This window comes from Diadema antillarum, unplaced genomic scaffold (genome assembly GCF_040938485.1).
Source record: "Diadema antillarum isolate AM-2024a unplaced genomic scaffold, OU_Dant_1.0 seq00000821_RagTag, whole genome shotgun sequence".
Classification (NCBI taxonomy): Eukaryota; Metazoa; Echinodermata; class Echinoidea; order Diadematoida; family Diadematidae; genus Diadema; species Diadema antillarum.
In genome coordinates this window covers 1,582,364-1,607,043 of record NW_027271698.1, presented here as the reverse complement: position 1 = coordinate 1,607,043, position 24,680 = coordinate 1,582,364, and the positions used below count along the sequence as shown (strand labels likewise).

The window sequence follows — 24,680 nt, the reverse complement described above, 5'->3', positions numbered from 1 at the left end:
TTGAATGCCAGTGAAAATCTCAGACTAAAAAAGGCCGTCGGTTCCAATTCGCAAAAAATGTCATACCTCGAATATTTCTAGTTGTACAGTAATATTCTCTGTGTAATTCATAGATGCTTAACAGTCCTAGTGACCTCTCTTGCAGAGAACTCCTAATTTAGGGCACAAGTCCCAAGTAAGCTCCAACGTGAATGCACATGTACTGTAAAAAGATGCAGCAATACAGAGCTCACACGTGTAAATAAAATAGAATGTCCCAGACCCCTTCACAAATTCGTACCAAAGATACCAAAATAAATGAAAAAAAAATTAAAAATCAATAATGCAGTTTGGCAAAAAACTGAATAGCTGCAGATATTGAGTACGAATTCCTCTAAAAACTGCATTTTGTTTGGAAGATGAGAACTTTTCTCATAGAATTTGAAGGGACTATATTTTCATTGGGTGCATGTACAGAAAATAGGTGATTTTTTTGAGTGAAAAGAACTCGTAGTCTGGCTTTGTGGACCCTTGGACAGAGTTTGAGCAGAAGAACCCGCCATGGGAATTTGATGGATGAAAGGGTATATCTCACTTATCCAGGTTTGTGAAGATGAAATACCTCATTTCTCCCTGCTATTTTAGAGAAGTTTTTGAATTTTTACACACGTCTCTATGGGGAATTATTTACCCGTGTGAGCCCTACAATGTATTGTCCCAGACGTACGTCCTAGGGTGAAAGACGTTATCTTTTGTTTTCCTTAAGAAAAACGGTGATATTGATGGTGACATTTTCTATTCAAATCAAATGCCGAGTCACTTGCAAGCGACATTTTAGCCATATCTCTTGGCTTGCTGTTATGTAGTCAAATGATCCTAACTTTCTTTTTGATTTCTCGCACATTTTTGTCGATACTACTGAGTTGTTGCCATTTCACCATCATCCAGAAGAGATCGTGGAAAGATTCTCCTCCCTGATTCCTTCAAGCCAACTGTTCTCATCTAGATAGATTATATGACATCTTCTGCAAGCAGTTGCCCCATTTGTCCATCTGCTCACTTACTTATATTTTATTTACAAATTATTGTAGCCACTTTTTTTTGTGCTAGTTTTCATTTTACCTTTTTCCTGTTAAAATGAATGGAAAAAATGAAACTCATGAATAGGTCTGCTGTACATGTTTTAATTCCACGTTGTTAAGGCAAACATCGTTACATACTTGTATTGATATATTAATTGCTGGTGCACACGCACACACACACACACACACACACACACACTGTATATATATATATATACACGCACACTAGGCACACACACATATACACTGACATCATTTGTACACTTTCTTATTAATCCACTAAGTATCTTTATTTAATGTATCTTTATGTAATATGTCTAAACGAACTCGTGTTAATCGAGCTCCCTCGTGGCGTAATGTAAATGAAGATATTCTTTGATCTGTTTTGAATATATCTTGATCTGATATCAGCATTGCCAAGGGCAAATTATTTTCAATAGGGCCCCATTTATTATTTTTTTTCCATTAACAACACAATGGGTTTTTCACTAATGTGCTTTTTCACGCAATTCAGCAACTCGAGAACAGTACAAAAAGACAATTATATTCTTCATTTCTTTGGCACTTGCTGATTTACTCTTCACAGTTTACAAAATGCACTGTAGTCACGTGATAAATTACAAACCATATGAACATTTTCATGAATGACAGACAACATTGTTTTTGAAAAGATACACAACATGGCACATTCATTAATTGACAGTAAAATTGCGGCTTTGCGATTTACATTGAGGCAAGAATACATTCCCCTGGTTAGAATAGTTTATAGGTAGTTGGATGAAGGAGCGAATGGAATAAAACGTATGTTAACTAAGTGCATAGAAAAATAAATGTACTAGAAGGTAAATGTTGAACAATGATAGAAAGATTTATAGATAGGTGGATAGATAAATAGATGGACATAGAATGGGCACGAAAGTAGACGTACATAGAAAGATGGGTCAGATTGTAAACATACAGATAGGTGTGGGAAGAAAATTATGAGATAGGCATAGATGCACAGTCAGACAGGAGATAAGTGTATTTGGAAAGACAGACTTATTTCGAGCTGTTTCAGTCTTCATTGCTTTTCTCATTTACATTTTCAATCAAAGAGAGAAAGAGATAAAAGATAGATGGGGGATGGGGTTGGAGAGTGCAGATATCATAAGCTCTCATAGACTTGAGTCGTTTAGGTGTACATTTCTTGTGACCCTTTTGCAACCCCGAATATTAGATTCCTTCCTTAAAGGGGATGGCTAGTAACTGATCAGTGGGAATGCTGGGGATGATTGTTCCAATCCTTGTGGGATTCATTTAAGAGTAAATTGTATATCTATTGTTGTGTGAAAATTATTTGCTTCAGAATGGTCTCATATTCAAGTAATGTGCAGTTTAATGTTTCCAGGCTAGCGTGCCTGGACAGTGACGGGGCATTAAACTGCACATTACTTGAATATGAGACCGTTCTAAAGCAAATAATTTTCACACAACAATAGATATACAATGTACTCTTAAATGAATCCCACAAGAATCGGAACAATCATCCCCCAGCATTCCCACTGATTCCCACTGATCAGTTACTAGCCATCCCTGGTATACAGAGGTAGGTAATTCAGACCTTTTCTTACCTCAGTAAAGTTTTTCATTTCGGATTAACGAACCTCTGTGCATGGGGACTTTATATTTTGTGCGTTTCGAAATAACGAACCTTCGGATTAACGAACCTTTGATTTCACTTGCGGATTAACGAACCGTCTGAATATTCAAACGAACATCACCCACCCTATAGCTAGGACTGGTACTCATGGGACGCTGTTAGCCGACACTATGAGACAGTGCACCAGTCGTAAATTTCTTGTCTTCCGCCCGACGTTGCTAAAAGTCACTAATCACGTCCTGCATTTTTCCCTTGTCTCTAAGTCTATGAGGGAAAGCCCCGTCCTTTTCCATCAACTTCAACTTCAACATCAACTTGATACTAACATAGTGTTAAGGGAAGTAATTATTCCCCTGCTTTCTGAAAGCGGTTTTTTTTTTGTGGAATTCCCTTTATATTTTCTTTTCCTCATTTTCTGATTTCCTTAAAACCTTCACTGATGTGTTCTACTAATGTTGCGTGCTTTCACTCAATCCAAATTTCTCTTTGGGTTTTGGTTTCCTGTAATTTTGTGTCAGCTTTGGGTTTGTTAGTAGCCCCTAAGCGACAGACTTCCGAACTTTTGCATAAGGCATGCTCTGAAAAATGTGGTGGTGGTAAATTGGGAAAGAAAGCGCTGCGCCGGTGGCGGCGCAGCACGCGACTAGACTTACCAAAACTTTGGATGAACATGGAATCACAAACTACGCCATCAACGATAACAAACAACAGCCACTTGTTACACAACTTTTACACATGCGCACGATGTAGAGAATGATTTCCATAGCAGACCTCGTTTGAAATCACTGTAAAATCACATTTTTGATCAAGACATTTTTACAAAATTCTGTATTGAGACGATTAAAATCACATCATATATACACAACCCCTGATTTGTTTTCTTACAAAATACGAACATACACTAATAAAGTACATGTAGGCCTATCAGCTCATGTCTACACTATACACATTGCAATCATCATAGAAATGAGATTGTGGTTTCGAAAGGAATTTCGTATTTATCAAACACATATTCTGTAAGCACATGACGTACGTTTATCACCTCTAGAAAAATAACAATTATCCCTTCCACTTTTCTACTTAGAACACTACATAATGCATACTGGTAATCTCAAAATGACTGAACTTTCGCAGCACAGAATACATCCTGTTCTCATTTTACATAGTTTTCGCCCTCAAGCTACTATATACCGTCATTATAAAGGAATGAATCATGAAAAATAGATAAACAAATACTAATCTATTTACTTCTTGCATTAATCTATCGTTTCAGACACTTAATTGTTCTCTTCTGCAGCAAAATTCGAACTTCTTTCCCCCTTAAGCATAGTTCTGCAAACTCATCCATTCTGTTTTATTTGGTTGGAGAGTATAATTAATTCGAATATTTTGCGAGTTCGACACGCGGTCATAAATTTGATAGTGTAGAATAATCTTTTTAGTATTAACTATATAGGATCTGTCTTGATGCGCAGTATACAAGCGTTACTGTAATTACCATGGCTTGTTTTCTCACCAATAGGATCATGGAAAATTCTAATACCTTTTGTACTAGAAGCCCTACAATCATGATGGATGTTTATATAGATGGTAGTTCAGTTGCGTCTTTAAAAAAAAAAAAAAAACTTATTTTGGAAGACACCTGAAGCATTCATAGGAATTCATACGATGTATGTCAATCATGTTGCTTTCTCTTTACCAAAATCGTACGCAGTTTTGACAAAGCAGGTAGTAATGTTTTTCAAATCCTGTTCCAATGTCATCAACAGCTGAAATATGGTGGGAAAATAGGAGGATTTGCTATCAAGGAGGGCCACGAGCTTCAAAGGAGAATTACGTTAACAGCAGAGCCGTAAATGGTTTACCACACTGATCTATAATGATGGTGGGACTCCCCCATATCGCCTTGAGTGCAACGGAACAAAAAAACCAACTCGACCTTTATTTCTGAATCTTGACAATTCCTATACAAGCTTTCAAACTTCCATCATGAATAGTTTCAAGGTTTAGACTGTGGTCATTAATTGTGTCCTTTGTCAGTGATAACCAGGGGCGGATCCAAGGAGGACCGCAACCGGCGCACGCCCCCCCCCCCTTTATTTTTTGTTGAAACAAAAGAAATAAAAAGAAAAAAATGGGGGGGGGGGAGGGGTGCGTGCGCCCCCTTTAATTTTGTAAACGCGCCCCCTCTTTACGGAATTCCTGGATCCGCCCCTGATAACCGTCATTAGGGTGATGCAGTCAACACTAGCTCAGCCTACGATTAAATGTACAATATCTTCTTCTTTTTTTTAGATCTTGATCAATAGCGTTGTTGATGTCTTCACTCGTTATTTTGCCACCTTATTGTTAGATTTTATCATATCTTCGGAGTCAATCTGCCATGTGTATCACTGACGACGCATGGACAAAAGTCTTTGGTTCTTAACAGAGGCAGAGCATTGTTACGTAATAATTAGTTACGATATTATATCACAAGGCAGTTATCGAGCGTATTTCCTAGCTGAGTTCGACTTACTGTCAATGATATTCATGCTTTTACGCGTTACACGAGAACGTAAATGCTTCCAAACCACAGAACCAAATCATCTGCTGCTCAGTAAAGAAACGTGATTTTTCTTTTTAATAAAAAATTAGATGTATTTTGGCAAGAGTAAGAAACTAACAAGGATAAAGAAATGTTTCTATCCATGGATCAGCAGGCGTGGTCGACAGATTTCTTTGTGAACCTGAAACTTGAGGTGCTGGATAAGGACCGACTGGACAGCGAGCGCCTCCTGCCGTGGCCGGACGCACAGGACAACACCGACTTGAAGGCAGCTCGAAACTTGGTCGAGATGAGATTGTAGAGGACAGGGTTGATGGCCGAGTTCAGATAGACGAGGACCCTGAATACGACGACGATGTCGAGGATCTGCCGCGTAGTGAGGCGATTGTACTCTTCGGGACTCGCCAGGATGCCCCAGAGGTTGAAGATGCGGATGGGCGTCCAGCAGACGAAGAAGATGGCAACGACGTTCACCAGCATGAGGACGACGCGCTGGTGGCTGCGTCGCGATATGGCACTGGTCGTGTTCGGTGGCGTCACGGAGGCACGCTTGACGGAACTCCGCGGATCCGAGCTCCGGCTCGACTTCGACGAGAGTGACGTCGACGTGTGGTGGCGCTGTATCTTGGATCCATAGATGGACATGACTGGTTATCCTTCACTGAACGTAGCTTCCACGTCGACGGCGTATCCTGGCGTTGAAGAGGAGGCGATTGTGGTACGTTACTACTGCTGCCCTGACTTTGGAGCGCGCTGATTACGACGCCGCTGTCGTCGCACGAGAAATTTTCCTGTTCAGCGATGACGTGCAAGTCTGTTAACGGCTCTTGCGTCCCGTCGTCGAATTCCTCGTGCTCAGTTTGAGCCTCGGGTTTGCTGCCCTTGCAACACAACAACCTCGACCGGCATATTCGGGCAAGCCGATTCAAAAGGCTACAAACCCGGTGCGCATCTCCCGCGGACGACTTCTGCCTGCCGCTCGACTTGTCGCGAAGTCTGTGGTTCGTCGACTCCACGTTGGGTTTGGTCCTGACGCTGCCGCTTTCCGACTCGTTCTCGCGCATGTTCGCCATCATCGTCTTATGCATTCTCAGCGTGATACCGATGACACAGTAAATGGTGGTCAGAAAGAAGCATGGCACAATAAAGAGAAGTACCGTGAGGATTGTCTCGTAGATTTTCTCCCACAGATTGTCCATGATTGACCGCAATAGTTCTTCGTGACGCCATCGTGGACGCAGCTCGGGGCGTATTCGATACTTATCACCAAGGGGACGTTCACAAGGGCGGCCACGAGCCAAACCGCCATGCAGATCAGAGAGTCCGACGAGGTGTGCAGATATAATGTGCCTTGAAAGGGGTGCAGATTACGTAATAGCGTTCGACGGCGATGGCTAGGAGAGTGAGGATGGACGCACTGCTTGCGAGGTTTTCGCTGTAAATCACGAAGTAACCTGTGGAAGAAACATAATTGAAGTAGAAATGAGATTGCCACAAACAAGACCAAGTACATTAGATTGTTGTATAATCAGCTTAGAGGCACAGCCATTGTGCCACTTTGGGGAGGAGTTGACGATGTTTCAACACTGAATATCTTCTCTTCCAGTTCCCTACTTCAACGACCACCGCGCTTACCACCAAAGTCATCATCACCATCGCTACCATCACCAACACTACCACAACAATCCTGGCCATAACCACAACCACTATAACCACTACCATAACCACCAACGGATGATGTTCGTACTTCCGAAATGATATAAGGTTCGTCATTCCGAAGCACACTAGTTCTGCATAGGCCTACCTAGGTTCGTTGAATCGGAAATAAAATAGGGTTTATTAATCCTAACATTTTGTATCGTTATTCCAAGGTTTCGTTATTCCGGAGTCACGATAATCACTATTAACATCACTACCACAGCCATCGTCACCACTGCTATCCTTACCACAGGCAAAAAGAAATAAAAATGTCGTCACCATAACAATCAGCTACGTCGACACACCACACCACCAACATCATCATCATCACCACCACCCATATCATTACCAACAGCTCTATCACCACCATTGTCATCACTCTTATAACCATTGCCGTCATCACCTACATCACCAACAACATCATCACTGGAGGTGGAGGTGTCGTGGCCGAGTGGATAAGAGCGCTCGTCTGTGAATGACATGAGCGTGGTATGGTTCGTGGGTTCGAGCCCATGCCAAGCCCGACACGTTTGCCCTTCAGCAAGGCACTTTATCCACATTGCTGCTCTCCACCCAGGAGTATAAATGGGTACCCGGTAGGATGAGAAAGCTTATGTTGGTTGATCAGCATGTGCGCGCCTGTAAAATGGCTGCGACTGGCTGGAATGCTCCACAGGGAGTGGAGAATGAGCACTGTTAGTGCTGGTTGGAAATAATGTATCCAGTGACCGGGGTAATAATAGTCTGTAAAGCGCATTGAAACCCTGAAATGTGTGAAATGCGCTATATAAAAACCAGCTATTATTATTATTATTATCACTATTGCTACCATCATCACGATCATCATCTTTACAAGTGCCATTACCATTACCATCATTACAACAGACTTTCTCCTCACCGCAATATAAGATCATGCTTAGGATGATGGAATAATGCAAATTACGTTGTATATTTACATTATGAAATTGGAGAGGTGCTACTTTGATATAATGGTTATGGTTGATGAGAGTCGATTATACAATATCTGCCCACTCGCGAAATGGAGATGTTTTAGTCATTAGAAAGTTTTTGTTGTGCTTGTTTTGACGAAGATATAAGATGTATGTATAAGTTGACGTAAAGCTCGAGGTTTAGCATAAAATCTTCAAGAGAAATATAATCACAGTACTCGATTTATAAAAAGAACTTCCATTTTCAAGTGAAACCGGTCATATCATGCACAAAGTGTCTTGAATCCGTTTTGAATTTCTCAACATTTTGTGACTGAAAACACACATTTTCCCACAAGGTGTGAGATCGATTTTCATATCCCAAGATATAAACAACATTGCAAATTGCACTCTCACTGTAACTTTCAGTGACCTCAGCAAAATATCAGAGAGATGAGTGGACATTTTATGGCGCAATTAAAGTCGAGATGAAACTCATGATCATTTCTTCAGTACCAGCAAGAAGATTATCCGGTAAAATGTCACTGATTTTAGTGGTATTGAGAGTGGGCTAGGGTTGTAATTATGATGTTCCCATTTCTTGTCGTAAACGCCAGGTGCCCGACATTCATTTTGCAGCTATGGTTGCTCCTTATCTGTCACCCCTCGAGGCGAATCGAGTTCAACTCGAGATACAGTCTGTCAGACGAATCATATAAATCATGAACCTATATCAGAAGTGGAATTTCCGCCATGTTTCGAGCTTCTATTTCCCCCTTTTCATGCAATCATTATCCGTGACCGACTGAACTTGGTGGCCGATGTGTCTCATGGCCAGGGTTAGACCTCTTGACATATTATTTATTCAAAATGTTGATAACCTCTACCCGGCTGACCAAGGATTATCTAATGGCAAACAAGCAAGAATAATTCTTCTCTTCCTAGCCTGAGATTATTGTGTTCAGTAAGTACTTTTGAAAATTTTTCATGGATTGATTTATTCTGTCACCCTGCATTTTGTCAAGTAAACAGGCTTCCATTACTTTCATTACTCTACGGATGAATCCATTTAGGATTTATAGAAGAAACAGGAAAGTGTAGATCAAAGAATCGAGTTTATGAAAGCTGAATCTATTCTGTTGAATATAACATATATATATATAGTTTCTGGTTTATATGTCTGTCTGTCAGTGTACAATATTCTGTGATGGCAAATCAGGGTCAATATAATGACAGGAATGCATGGAACATGAAAGATAATGACTTTATCTATTTCCCACTGATCTGGAATATTACCCCTTAAGATAAAATGGTGAAAATGTTTAACGCAAAATAGAAATAGGATTGTCTTTACAACATTACCATTCTTGACATAAATATTTAAAGTTATACGTGTGTTTTGTGTGTGTGTGTGTGTGTGTGTGTGTGTGCGTGTGTGTGTGTGTGTTGTGTGTTTATGTATGTGTGTTTTGTGTGTGTTAAGGTCAATATCACTTCACTTTGGCTAAAATGCTTTTCCCCCTCATAACTTTAGCTAAGAATTCAGTGGTTATACTATCCGATGAGAAAATTAGAAGTGACTAACCAATTAGTTGCCCCAAATGACATGAATGGAATGTCAAAGGTCAGGGTTCAAAGACACCAAAATTGAGTCGAAATATTATTTTCAAGCCATGGATTCTATAAGGAAAGTCCAGTGATAATGCTGTTTGGTGTAAAGGATTGACATAATTGGAAAATATTTCCTTTGTGCGAAGAGGATCGCAGATCAGTCCATGATTAGCGGCCAAGATCAATCACCCAATCAATGAATCAATGAAAGAACGGCCATAATTATACATTGATCATCTACAGCAGGTAATAATAATTGCGTGAGAAGTGCAGACAGCCCAATCGACCGCATGGCAGTAAAATTGTTCTGGGCTCTGTTGCATGAAAGATGCAATTGAGTATAATAAGTCAGAAAATCAACCATAAGTCAGGTATCAGCCGATCAGAATTGAGCATTCACAGACTTAGATAATAATGTTTGATTTTCTGACTTATGTTTTATCTCAATTTTTGTGCAACAGGGCCGTGGATTTCTTTGGACATCCCTTTATAGGGAAATAATATCGTGATGATTAAAGAGGAAATGCACCCCAAAATGATTTAACTTTAGAAGAAAGACACAAATATTCCCTACAGAACGATGCAAAAATAACAAAAATCAGATGAAAAAAATAAGGATGAATAGGCTGTATAAATAAAAAACTTGCCTTGAAACCACCCAAAATGAAAAATAACAAATGTTAAATCTGATATAACATGGTATGTGATCATGCTTTGACTTGTATTAGCTAAGAATAACACATTTTCAGAATTTCCTATATAAAACACAAGAAAAATTGGGAAGGTATGACATCATCAATTCGCTCATTTGACTATTCATAAGGACTGGTCAAGAAATGTTTTCCGAAAAAAAAATGAAATTTCCAAATGTCATATCTTACTTGTTTCTCATCCGATTTTTGTCATTTTTGAATAGTTCTGTAGGGAATATTTTTCTCTTTTCATTTTTTTGGGCGGATTTCCTCTTTAAGGAGGCAGCTTTGTGTCTCCTGATATCCCATTCAAGCAGTACGTCCTTCACTGCTGAGTACACATTTCCCATACTGTCTCCGAAAGATGATATCTGCGGAGGATATATATATATATATATATATAATGATACTTGATGACTCTATTCTCTAATATAACATATAATTACCTATACGAGGTAGTTTTGCGAGGCAATTGCAGTTGGTATTTTGCAGGATCGTGGAGGTCAGCGGGCGACATTAGAGCATATCACGAGCATCCGGGTCTCGCCAATCACTTTACATGTAAATATTCCGGTCGACCACAAAGCGAAGACATTCAAGGACGTCGCTGCGTGTCACCGCAGAAGAACGCCGATAAATCAACTCATACAAGGTCGACCACTTCCAGCAGCACTACGCGTCAAACAATGACTAGTCCATTTGTGCTCAATAACTGCACAGTGACCATCAGTTGTTACAACTCTCCAAATTGAAACACAAGCAAAAATAAACTGTAAAAACGTTCAGATGTTTGAAGTTCGCCTGTTACAACTACATATGTATCTTGGAAGTTGGAGTTGAATGATATACACTGATGACCAATTTTTTTAATTATTCGACATGTTGGTGATGATCTACAGGTAGTCAAATGTAGTTTGATCTATATCATAGTGTATAGCCGTATTCACACATTTTCCTAATTTACCTAGGGGATAGGTAATAATTATGATATTGACTGGCCTTGAGGGAGATACCAGATAAATATTGCCCGCACTAAAAGAATATTGCCCTCGTCTTCGACTCGGGCAATATTCTTTCAGTATGGGCAATATTTTCTGGTATCTCCCTCGAGGCCAGTCAATATCATATAGATATTGACTACCACTTATATATTATCATATTAGATAATAGAGTCATCTTGTTTACTTTCATAATTGTCATTGTCGACCCTGAGGAATACGTATGTATTCGTCGAAAATTTGGTCTGAATAAACAGCACTGTTGGACTGAAATGCATTACCACCCTACTTCATCATCTTATACATATATATATATATATATATATATATATAAACATTACATGATTATATATTTTACATACACGTCTAAATTACGACCAGAATCACTTTGTATTATCACCGTGCTCGAATATCGCAACCTGTTCGGAGACTTATTTCATGGTTCCCCCGGTCAAATGACCGTGCACAATCGTCTTGTTTGTACGGATGATATCGATGTCCGGGTGTAAGTTTCAAAACATCTTTTTCATCTAGTGATCGAGTCACACGATTGTGACATTTCCTTGCTATTGAAGAGGCTGACGCATTCTTGTCATCTTCTTTTAATTTGATATTCTCTGCGGAATTCATCTGACACCAGAATTATTTTTATAATGCATTTGCAGTGCAAATATCCGGTCAACTTGCAGTGCAGTATTTGATTACACCCTCCCCCTCCCTCCCTCCCCCCCCCCCCCCCACACACACAGAGACACCAAGATTTATTTCACCTGTACAGGCGATTTCTCGCTGGTAGATCTCGTACATTATCGGAGTTGCTCAGGATTTTTTTTTACTATGATGACGACTAAGATGACAAAGATTGTGCGTGTGTGTGTGTGTGTGTGTGTATGTGTTTCGTTTTTACATCTTAACGTACATTAAAATTCTTTTGACGAGAGAAGTTTCTTGAAAAGTTTGCGAGCATATTTAGGAGCGATAGAGGCTTGAAGTCAGAGATCTCGACTGCTGAGCATTAGTGTATTTAAACCAAAATCTTCTCGACGTCATAATGCATCGTCAGTGAATCCGGCGTGTGATAAACATTGACAAGGAATGGCAGAAGTGCTGTCATGGGATGGAACGCATATTTACTCATCGTGATGCGATGTACAGTATAGACTTTCCAAATCGGGTGGTAAGCGCGATATTAATGTCAAATGTCCACCCTTTTCATGATAAATCTAGGTGTTAATAATAGTCGCCCATGATGATATACCGAAAGTATAGCACTATAAAAGACATACACGAAAGGCCTAAGAGCAAGCACTGACGTAGTCTTGCGTAAAATTCTTTAATTAAAGGAAGTCCGTGACCTACTATTGCTCGAGCTAAGCATGATGAAGCTAACTTCAAAACTCTCTTTAATAGGTAAATGGTTGTTACCAAACTGTTACCATGGCAACTGCACTCGCAACTTGCAGTGGGCTTTGTATTTGTTATGGAAGAGAGCGTCAAAGGGCGCGAACATTGGCGTCAGACTACTAAAGGATAGCTCGCTTAGGATACGCCCCCGGAAAAAAAAGAATACAATAAAATAAGTTAAAGGTTTATTAACATTTTCGTAAAGTGTAAGGATAATGCTCTGTGGACACTTCAGCATGAGATACTAGTATGTTAGGTTCGAATCTTGCCAGAACAAGGGACTTCTTAAATCAAGGTGGTTGTATAAAGTATATGTGCGATGATAATATTTACTGACTTTCTTGCTGCTCTAAAGTTTATTGACTATAATGATGTATGCTTTTGACCTTTTTCAGCTTATGTTCAATGCAAACCTCACCTAACTGACCCAAGATGCTTTGTATCCACAATCCCATTATCATACAATATTGTGCCTGAATGTGGAACGTGGTAATGCTTGGTAATAACGCCAGCAGCTAGAGCCCTCTTGGAGAGCAGTACTTACACTTAATAGGATATACTCTGTGTAGATAGAAGCGTGTTCCCTCCATGTCCACCCATTTTGATTTTAATTCGAAATCAACAGAAAGTGATGCGCTGTATTGTTAATTCACAATATTTTTCTTCGTTACTATACAGTACATCGTATCGATATTGTGTCATTATGTGTATGCAAATGTTTTGTATTTTTGGAAATGCAATGAAATAAAATGAAATGAAATGAAATATCATTACTGATGTCTCGAGTGAGCCCCCATCTTCCATAGATACTATTTAAACTACGATGCGAACTGACGATGGTCAGTGGTCACTTATATCTGGACAGCGTGAGTGTGGGTGCATATAGCGTGGGCAGCAAGTAGATAAAGCCAACAGATGGTTCAAACAACGCACTCAAGACATTGCGAGAAGTGAAATCATAAAACGACAAGTCTTGTGCTTCAGTATTAACCCATCTTTTTAAGTAGGTGTCCTACATCAAAGGCTCAGTCAATGACGTCTAGATGGTCAATCGTTAACGAGAGTTCTACTGCTGACTGCGCGTCCATATGGTCAAGTGGGCATAATAAAATTGGACATGTTCAATGTTGGGTGTTTTTTTCTTCCCTATGTATTGCCTCGATTGTTTCACTTTTTGCATCAGAGCTGCCATGCTCTTGCTTGTCCCTTTCCAAAGATGGCATACAAAGTCACGAACTCGACACCAAATAGTCATAGTACAGCCCACGAATCATACAACCCACGAGCTTGACACTATTATGAACAAGGCCCACGGGCTCGACATCAACTAAAATAGGCCCATGTACGACCTTTACGGTCCACGAGCTAATAAGGCAAATAAGGCACATGGGATCGACGCTATAGGTAGACAAGACCCAATGTCGAGCTCGCGGTCCCTATGACTCGTGGGTGTTGAGCTCCTGTGGGATGACCCCCATACACTGACCAATTTCAGGTTAACTATATAGTACGAAATCTGGCAAAGACGCTCACCAGATGATATTCACTGGACGATGATGGTTCAGCCAAAAATGACGAGATTATACCGTATAAAATCGCGAATGGTTGTTTTGTAGACTCTACTAGAATCCTTATCGACGATATCGCCAAAAATGATTTCCACGAGAGGCGGCTTGAAATGTACGCACAATGATGGTGTTGCTACTTCAGTTGGAGAACTATCAATACTACCCACCTCCGAGGCAATAAACACAAACAGTACGACTGGATATAGACAATGCTAGCTAAGCACGTTCTTGCTGATGACTTCAGCTGGTCACACCGAAAAGACACGGAAAGGGAGCGACCCAAGTGACATTATCCTTCCTCGTCTACACTGAAGTAGATACACTAAACCGAACCTTCGTCCTCCACTCTTCAATAATTGTTCTGCATCACCTTCTACCATCACCCATTTCCTCACATCCACCTCGCTTTCCTCCATTCTTTTCCCTCAGCCCCTCCCCTCTTTTTGTCTTCTCTTTCAAAATGCTCTTCCGCTCAACCCTCCCCTATATCCCTTCGCCGCTATCCCCTTTCCCCATCCTCCCTTCAATCGCCACATTTCTTCCCCCATCCCTTCTATTTCCTCTCCAACCTCTCCAATCCCTCTCACTATTGTCTCCATCTCCTCCCTTCTCACCCCACCTCCCTCTCCCCTTCACTCGATCCCCCTCTCTCTTCCAATCCCATCCTCTTTTCCTGCCCCTTTCTTTTCTCAATCCCCTTTCTTCTCTCCTCCCCTTGTCCCCACCCCTAACCCCCTCCCATCAAGAAAAAAGGGGGAATAAATTAGTCAGCATTTTGAATGTAATGTACATAAATTCCATCATCTCGCAATTCCGTCACCAGATGGTACACACAAGGACTGTGTATCACGTGAGATGCAATGTCGCCAAGAGACGAAAGTCTAATGAGAGGGCAAACGAATAAAGCAACATGAAGTATGTGATCTAGTAGGTGTGGGGGTCTTCAACATCGATTCCATGGTATTGACTCTCATGTTGATATTAAAGGAGTTGATCAGCTCTGGGGAAATGCAAGAAAAAGTCGGCAGACATATTTGGCTACAGGCAATGATTATAGTATGGGGTAAACAAGGAGCTAAAAATAAAATGATGTATACATTTATTGCCTGGCCGTATTATTCGAAATAATCATTTGTTGTGCAAGAGGAAATTGGTGCTTAGGTATTGATTGAGGGATGACGTTTTTCCACGTTTTCCCAGAAAGTTCACTTTGTCAATTTATGTTGTCCTTTCCACTTCTTCACCACAGCCGACAAGGATGACCTAGTAATACGGAATTGAAATTTCATTACTATTTCTTTCATTGTCGCAACCAACTGTTTCACGTTGTTTTTATGACTTTACACCGTCCTCTGATTTCACACTCGTGGAGTTAGGAAGGAGGGAAAAAGTCGGACAAAACAGCAACTAAGCTTTACACACAAGACTAAGCAAATATGAGTTAGTCTGATGAGAAAGAGTAAAATATTACGAGTTCAACGGTAAAATTTTGATCGAAATCGGGTGAAAAATAATGAAGTTATGACATTTTGAAGTTTCGCTAATTTTTGAGCAAACGGTTCTTGAACGGTCAATATGAATATACAAAATCAATGGCAAAGTGAGCATGTCATCCCCTCACAACTTGCCATATAGTTTGTACATAAAATTTTGAAATTTCCAGTTTTTCATCCAAACGCAATTATGCCCGAGGCTCAAATTCTGATGTATCTAACTGATCACTATTCTGAAGTTATTCAACCAGGAATAATATCGTGTTTAAGACTTCAGTGACAGAAACATTGAATTTTTGTCATTTTTGTACACGGTCAAAGGAACATTGTGATGTTATGACATAGTCAGCTCACTCATTTGAATTCATATCCACTGTACAAAAACTGTTTTGCAGAAATTAGCAAAACTTCAAAATATCATAACTTCAAAATATCATAACTCCTTATTTTTCATCCGATTTCAGTCAAATTTTTACCCTCGAACTCGTAAGATTTTACTCTTTTTTACCAGACTAATTCATATTTGGACTTGATTTCCTCTTTTCCGCTTTTATCAAAATATCGTAAAAAATGATTGGAAAAATATTCACAAACACTAGGACAACTTCCTATGATACATAAAACGTGAACATGCAACATTTCGCTGAGAACAGCTTCGTGGAAGACAAGAAACGTGTGTGTGTGTGTGTGTGTGTGTGTGTGTGTGTGTGTGTGTGTGTTGTTGTTGTTGCTTTTTTATGCTGACTGTGCTTCCCTTCCAATTCTCTCTGGTTGATTTTTTTTTACTCTTTTCAGCAAACGTTTCGATGTATATGCCCAAAAATTGATTAATCAAAAATTGAGAAATTAATAATGCAGATCAGCGAGCATTCTGTCATAAATTAAAGAACATGACGGCAAAAAATCAATCACCATTTTCTGAACATTTCCGCGTTGGCTTCAGCCCGATATGCCAGGAGCAAAACTTTTTTACAGGCTGTCTCGACTAATATCCACATTAATCTGTCTCGTTTGACGTGAGCAAACACAATTTGTGCTTTCATGACTGTACAATTCACATTTCGTTTTCTTTTTAAGTTCACAGTTCATTATTGATAAATAGTTGATTTTTAGCTTCAACGCGCCTTATAACTTGGCGCAGAATATCGGTTGACATTTCGGTAAATGTTCGCGAAAGAAATTTTCGTTAATTATTCAAAGTGTGTATCGAGCTCCAAAGTCCTGTTAACACGGCGCATTGCTAAAACAGTCATAGTAAATTAAACGACTGGTATATCGCATACCAATAAGGCAACGTCTGCATTGACTGGCCCTGTTTGATATGTTCTCAATCAAATTACTGACGTATGCTGACGGAAGCTGACCACCGTCAACAATTGAACAATTTCATTGGAAGAGAAATGAACATGATGAATATTTGATTCAGTTGTAAGGAATATACTGGAGTTTTTTGTTTTTTTTTGAAATAGAAATGAGCTAGGGTCATGGGGCGCCGATATATACAGGTCTGTATTACATTATCACTTTTTCCAAACATCATTCCAAACAGAAGACAGAACGCATTGAAAAGTTCTCATCTCCTTGTCTCGATGTAATAAGTAATATATCAGGTCTAATGTGATAATGATGACGACAGATAAAGGCAATTACAACGATAATTATCATTCAATCTATGAAAAAATAAATATAAATATTATAATCAGATTGAGTGATGTATTATTTGGTATAAATATAACATCACCGCCATTCTCTCAAAACTACAATCGCATTGAAATCCTAACCAACATTTCTTTTTCTTTTTTTTTACACGGAAGTGATAAAGAAACGAATAAAGGAATAATTTGTGTACGATTAAAAAAAAGGACAATATAGGAAGCTGGCGTGATTTTCTGGAGATGGGAATCGATAACATTTGACAGAGTTAATATCACATTTTCATGAAAGAAAATAAAGTTACCATGGGAAGATAAAATTTTCCTTCCCTCTGATTCAGCAAGATAGATTTATTAGTAAGAAGAGAACTTAAACATAATCCCGAAGAAAAAAAAAAGAAATCAAGCTGTACAATAGTGTTGAGAACACCACGGTTTTACACTACGGCATTTGCCGTGGAAGATGATTTAACACGGAAAGGCTTCAGACCTCGTCTATTCCATAAGATCACTGATGTGGAGGGTACAAGAGAAAGAGGAAGAGGAATCATATGATAAATAAACGAAAATGATTTCGTTTAAATTAAGAGTTATAGGGGACACTTCACTCTTGTTTTATCCTGTGTGTAATTCAATTCCATTACCTACATTACAAAATTAACTTTTTAACCATGTCATGGTTCTATATCTAGGAAGGATCCAAGGTTTGTTGGTGAAATTCACCTGTAAAAGCTTTAGGTCTCTCTCGGACCTGGATGCTCTTATTGAAAGTCCGTCGTCAATTATTTAGATAACATCCATCTTTTCAACGATCGCCTTCGCAAAAATGAAACCTTCGCTGTTAAAAACGAACTGAATGAATACGAGAGCGTGATGGTCCATCAATATTCAGGTCGAATGAATCCAATCCAGGGCCAAGATTTACTTTTTCAATAATCTTCCTCTCTCTCTCTCTCTTGCTCACCCGCTCGCTCTCTCTCTCTCTTTATATCTTCACCTCTTTCTCTTTCCTTTTGTATTTTACGATACCAAACAAGAAACTACAGTTAAGGCGAAACGTGAGTAATTAGACATTCTACTGATTACATTAGATCATGTGACCAGCAGCCATCTTACGTTGAATTTCGTTCAGTTATTTACAAATTGAAATGACATATATACACTCCTATTAATTTTGTTATTTTCTGCTATTTCTACCTCTATCATTATCGTTATTATTTTCACTATTATCTTGATCGTTATTATTTTTTGTATACAATATCTATATCATGTTCTGTATCCATCATCATTATTTTGTCCGATTTCTTTGATCCTTAGTCTTGATAAAGGGCAGGGCCCGAAAGCTTGAGAATAAAAATCAAACTGTGAGGATTCAAGCTACGTCTATCGTCTCATCCTTTCTCTCACCTACACTCTACTAAGATGCGACGGCCCAGGGGTTTAACAACTGAAAACACACCTTTCACACTATATATATATATATATATATATATATATATATATATATATATATATATACATACATATATATATATATATATATATATATATATATGTATATATATATAAATATTTATATACATATATATATATATATACATATATATATACATATATATATATATATATATATATATATATATATATATATATGTGTGTGTGTGTGTTTTTTTTTTCTAGACTATAGGCGGGAGACAAGTGAATATCGACACAAAGAAGTGAGAGTGACAGTGGACTGAATTTCACACGTGGAAGGCCAGGTCGTGAGAGATAAGTTATCGTGTGGAATCAAAACAAACCATAGTAGTGATGCTTTAGAGCAGTATCATTAGAGATACATTTGAAAGGAATAGTGTAATCATAAATCAGAGGGTGTCTAGGCGTCTAGAAAATTGGGTCATCAATGCCGACTCGATTTCAGACACAGGGGCCATAAATATTCTATAATACGATCACTTACATGAGTACAAGAGAAATATATGAAGGATTCCCCGATAACAATGCTTGAGAATGAACACTGTCATCACCATAGCAACCTGTTCACGCATTATGCCAACGACTGATGGAGATGTTGGTGGTTTGCGGGTTAATTTTTACGATGCCCTAGCGAACGTCTTTTTTTTTCGTCTTTTTTTACGCCGGGCTACATGGATCAAATCCGTCAAGTCTAAAAAGAGACTGGAAATGATGCTGACATTTATATTCAATTTCGATTTCATATCGTCACGCGCTCGAGCCGTGTTAAAGACGGACAAGATTATTGTTCCTTTGTTCTGACTTAACTTTTGCATAATCATTGTGCACTTTTTTTCAGGATGATTTCGTTAGAATAAAAAAGACGGAGGTTGGGAGTCTACATAATTATAATTGTTCCTTTTTGATATGTAACATTTTAGAAAGGAATTCTTTCTGACTAAATCATTGCCTTTCTCAATACACAAATTAGAGCATTTGTTAAATCTTTAGGAATAAAGATTCCTTGAGTTAGATCATAAGGATTCGTTCGTCCCCCATAGCTCCCCCCCCCAAAAAAAAAAAACCAGAAGAAAAGAATGAAGATAAATGAAAACAAAATGAGACATGAAAGAAAGAATGCATTCCGAAGTAGTCCTACTTTTCAACTATAAATTACTAAATAGCCTTTTTTTTCAAAGCTCATTAAAGTTAAGAGAAGACATCAATGACCTTCATACAGAAATCGTAGTAATCAGTTTCATTTTCTATTTTTTATAACAGTAGCAAGACTTCATAAAGCTATGTAACTACTACGGAATAAGACAGTGTCTGAGGGAGGCTATAGCAGATGGTCAAATAGAAACAGACCATTAATGTCATAAGGAGTGTATATTCGTGATGCATGAGATGGAGGAATAAATTATAGAGGAAACGAGACCTAATGAATTCATAGAAATGCTTGTTTGGAGATGCAGAGATATATTACCCGTAACCTTTCTTTACATCTTTGGCAGCTTCACACCATCATCCCTTTCTGAGTTTCGTTGTCATGGAAACAACTTTAAAGTACTGTATTCCCGACAACATCGCGATAAAGATATCCTCGTGCAGATCAATTTGTTTTGTCATAAACTCCTCAGAGTGCTTCGTTCACAACAGTGACATATGCAAGCATCACTGAGGTTATTGTCGCATGAAGATTATTATGCGTTTAAACTGCTTTTTTTTCCGTCCCAGCCCTTTAAGGTTGATACTTTCACGTTCTCCATATTTCCGTTTTTATCTATTTGCGTGTCTAGCCCGGCAGTAAATTCCCTGAATTCGATCGCATCGAAGTTTGACGACTCTATTCGATGACATTTACTGGTGGCAGACAGGCAAGAAGGACACGGGAGAATGTGTGATAAAGTTTAGAATTGGTGGGTAAAAAAGAGAGGGGCATAAATTTAATGAGTGTCATTTTCGGGAACTCTGCGAAGGATCAGCGATGGGCACAGAGATAACCTGACGGGGTTAGATTCCGGGCGAGTGTGCTTCCCCACCCCCATATCATTTTATTTTCTTCTGCGTTCAGGGCATAATAAAGATTTCTTGTGCGTGTTCCCCTATCTGGAGGAATCTGTTGACCAACTCAAGTTTGACTGTGGGTCGTAATTCCTTTGCTATTTATTTCACAAGATTGCCAACAATCCAAGTATTTGAACTGATAAACCCTCTATCATCAATACGAGAAAGGCTAATAAGAAATGGGGTACAATCAGTTTGCGGCACTGAACAACGGTTTCACGAAGCAAGAAGCACACGATAAACTTTTTGTAAAACTTGAAAAAAAAGTCAGCTCTAATTTATATTCAAAAGGTAAGAGGTCAACGTCAAGAATTGCGATACAGACATTTTATCAACTGCGTGGAGAGATTTCAATACATACTGTTTTGTTAGCCAAGTCAAACTAAAGCGTAGATATCAAGAAAAAATAGTTAGGGACAAGAAAGTCAATAAATCTTATTGTCACAAAAGTCATGATAGTGGTAAAGGAAGGAATTTGGTGTGTTGAGGAGACAGCTTCTTCAGTGATTGATTGATTTTGTTGTCGATTAAAGGACAAATATAAAGAAGAAGTACACCGCATAGGAAAATAAGAACAGACAAAATTGTTGGCTCTGCAGTAAAGATATACTAAGAAATCAATGCTCTCCGACGGCCGTCTAATTTTGCTTACCCTCACTTCTACAAGGCAAAGACCTCATTATAGCAGCTGGACATGTTTTGGTCGAGAATATATCTACTCTTACTCTTGTTTTTCTCTTTTTCTCTCTTTCTGCCACTACATCACTGCTCTCAGAATAAGAGCCTTAATATAATCATCATAATGGCGGGAAAATAACACCCACGCACTGCACAGAAATCATCTTCAGCTTATCACGTGATCTACGAACGTACGCGTCTGACAGAGTCTCGACGCCAGAGGTTTTATCGCTGAATGCATCATTCAAGCTAATTCTCATGCATACACGCGGTATCAACGTTCTGATAGGACTCACTATAATCTTCTTGGTGCAGAAAACCACAGCGATGACACGACCATGAATACAAAATCGTACTGTCTTGCTTCGCATAAAATCCCTGCTAGATCACGGCGGAGCTTTTAATGAAGACAATTTTAATCACTTCTACAGCTTTACAAGACCAACAACAAAACAACGATACAAACAGACAAATTCTACTTTTTGGTATGTTTAAACACAAATCTTATATTCAACATTGTGTAATACACTTTTTTTTTTGAATTTCTGTTTATGAAGATCATGAATTAGGAAAGTTTCCAAGTATAACACTGATGGGAGATGGGTCAAAACCACTAAAGAATTTTGTTGCAAGACCGTTGTTCCACGGTGTGCATAATGTTGTCGTTTGTTTGAATGCTCGATCTCGTCAAAGGAGATGTTACTAGTACTTTGTCAGTCAAGATGATACCCATATACGAGCAGACAGAATTGACCTAACTACATCTCTTCTCCACGCACGGAGGGGAAAAACAAACACGCGCGTCCGCCATCTTCCGATTCAAATCCTCTCCAGCCAGTACTTACTATGACTGTTCAACTCTCAAGAGTGCAGACGGAACCGGTTAAAAAAAAGAGGTCAATATCATCGGTAGAAAAACATGTGGGAGAGATGCATTATGCAGTGGACAGTGCGAGCTTATACTAGTAGGTAGATTGGGACCACAACTCCCATGATAATATGGATTTCATGGAATTAACTGAGGAGCTGTTGTTGCTTAGTGGATGAAACACGGGCTCTCAGCAGTGAGGTCAATGGTTCGAACCCTCTGGCAGTAGCGATGGTGTCCTTTAATAAGCAAGGCGCTTTATTCTCATTGAATAACATAGTCCTTCGGAGGAGACTTAAAGACGTCGATTTCGTGGTACCTTTGTCAAGGACATCCGAGTACCTTTTCCGTGGCCATATAAATCAAAACAAGATCATATGCCAATCCATTAGGCAGCAGTCTTCCCGTTTTGCTGCGGGGGGGGGGGGGGGTAGACATTTTGTATCTGATATCAAATTAGAGAAAAGATTTACAAGACATATAAGAAGCCACTGCTTCTTCTCATTTACAATCAGTGTATTGAATTCATTCATCCATCTATAATATGCACTTTTTGTTTTAAGTTCTACGAATGACTATCTACGTCATTTGATCCACGATGCCGAACAAAATGACGAAACTTCAACATCTTCAGTAGATCGGCTAAGTGGTGGCCTGCTGGCATGGACCAGCGTGCTTTTTCAACCTGACTCATTTTCTCACCGCATTCAACAGCTCCTTTTCGGTAACATCTATCCCGTTGTAATTTTCCCTCGTTGTCCCCACTTAACATCGCAGGATATGTGGCAACCCGATATTGCCCTTCTTCTTTTCCCGCGGGGAATGAGATTGCGCGCTAAAGAGTCTCCGGCATGGGAGTCGTCTGCCCGGATCGTCTGCCTTTGAATTCAGATCGGTCTGAATGGTGCTCGATGGTGAGCAGACGAGAGAGCCCTTTTCATGCTAACTTAGCTTTGACTACATTCGATCATTATTCCAACAGTTTTGCCTGAACAATATACACAAGCCACAAAGTACGTAAGACTCTATACAATGTATTCGCGACAAATAACAAAGTAGGCAGGCATAGAAAGATTTCCACATCATAGAATACTGCTTCAAGGTAAAGACAACAAATTTTAATCAAAGTCATTCCAATGTAAAAGGACGTACCGATAAGAAATACAATATGACTGCGATGGAAAGTTGGCACATCAGGAAGTGAAATACAAAATATCAAGTTGACACTTCTTCGTACTTCTTGTATACACAAGGTGCAGATAATACTGTATAAGAAATAAAACATAAATCAGTGCATTAGAAATTATTGTATCACCTTTAGTGTCAATAATAGATTTATACGACAGAGAATGCGACGATTATGACGTGTAGTGAAGTATATAAGCAAGAAGTATCGGATAATTTGCCCGTTTTTCCAGGGGCCTGGATTAGGTTCGTTGGGTACGCTACGCCATTCATCACGCGCCATTTCCTGCAAGCGATGACCACTTTAATGGCGACCCACTTCTGATGTGCTTTATCGAAGAAAAGAAAATGCTAATCCCTATCTCTTAGAAGTCCTCGTGAAGAGTACATGGCCAGCAGAGACAGATGTACTGAATCAATGGGATTGGATTTATTCTTGATATATTGAGTATCAACATAGGCCCTACTCCAATTTTACGGGCTGGTGGTGTTTTTTGAGAACAAGACACCTCCACTGGCATGTGTTCAAGATGACCTCCGCTTTTTTGCAGGTTTTAAAGGGCATATCGTAATCTTCTCCAGGTGCATGTCACAAGTGTTTTTCTGACAGAAACTGCAGTATTATCATAATCAAACAAACAAACGACTCGCATTTTGATCGCATATAAGAACCAAAGTTGTTTCGATGAGATAAAGGCATAATACAATACAAAATAGGCCGTTGGGTTTATAGTGTCAGTGCGTTTTGTGCTGTCTTAACAGAGTAAAAGATCGCCCTTTGGTATTTGCTTAAAAGTGAAGTGACTAAAACGCCGTTCCTTTTCTATCACTCTGTAAGTTTGTTGTTTTTGTTTTTGTATCAGACGCACACACATACACGTATATGTATATGTAATAATTAATGATGTTAATTCGTTAATTGGTTTGTTATTTTCGTCACAGAGCCTTCAGCTTGCACTAATCCCCCTTGTGCATGGCCGCGCCTATTCCGTCCTGAACGCGTATGTGTACCCATTAATGTTCAGTGGTACATGACAAAGATATGATTTACTCGATTTCGTTGCATATTATCTTACGCGCAATAAAGCAAGCTATGATACAGGTCAATGAAGCAACGGTGCATTATTGCTATAG

At 39.1% G+C, this 24,680-nt stretch overlaps 1 pseudogene; it reads right to left on the bottom strand.

Annotated features, from left to right (window-relative positions):
• Positions 1-5,395: 5,395 nt before the first annotated feature.
• Positions 5,396-24,680, bottom strand: part of LOC139739925 (uncharacterized) — a 34,112-nt pseudogene continuing 14,827 nt past the window's right edge.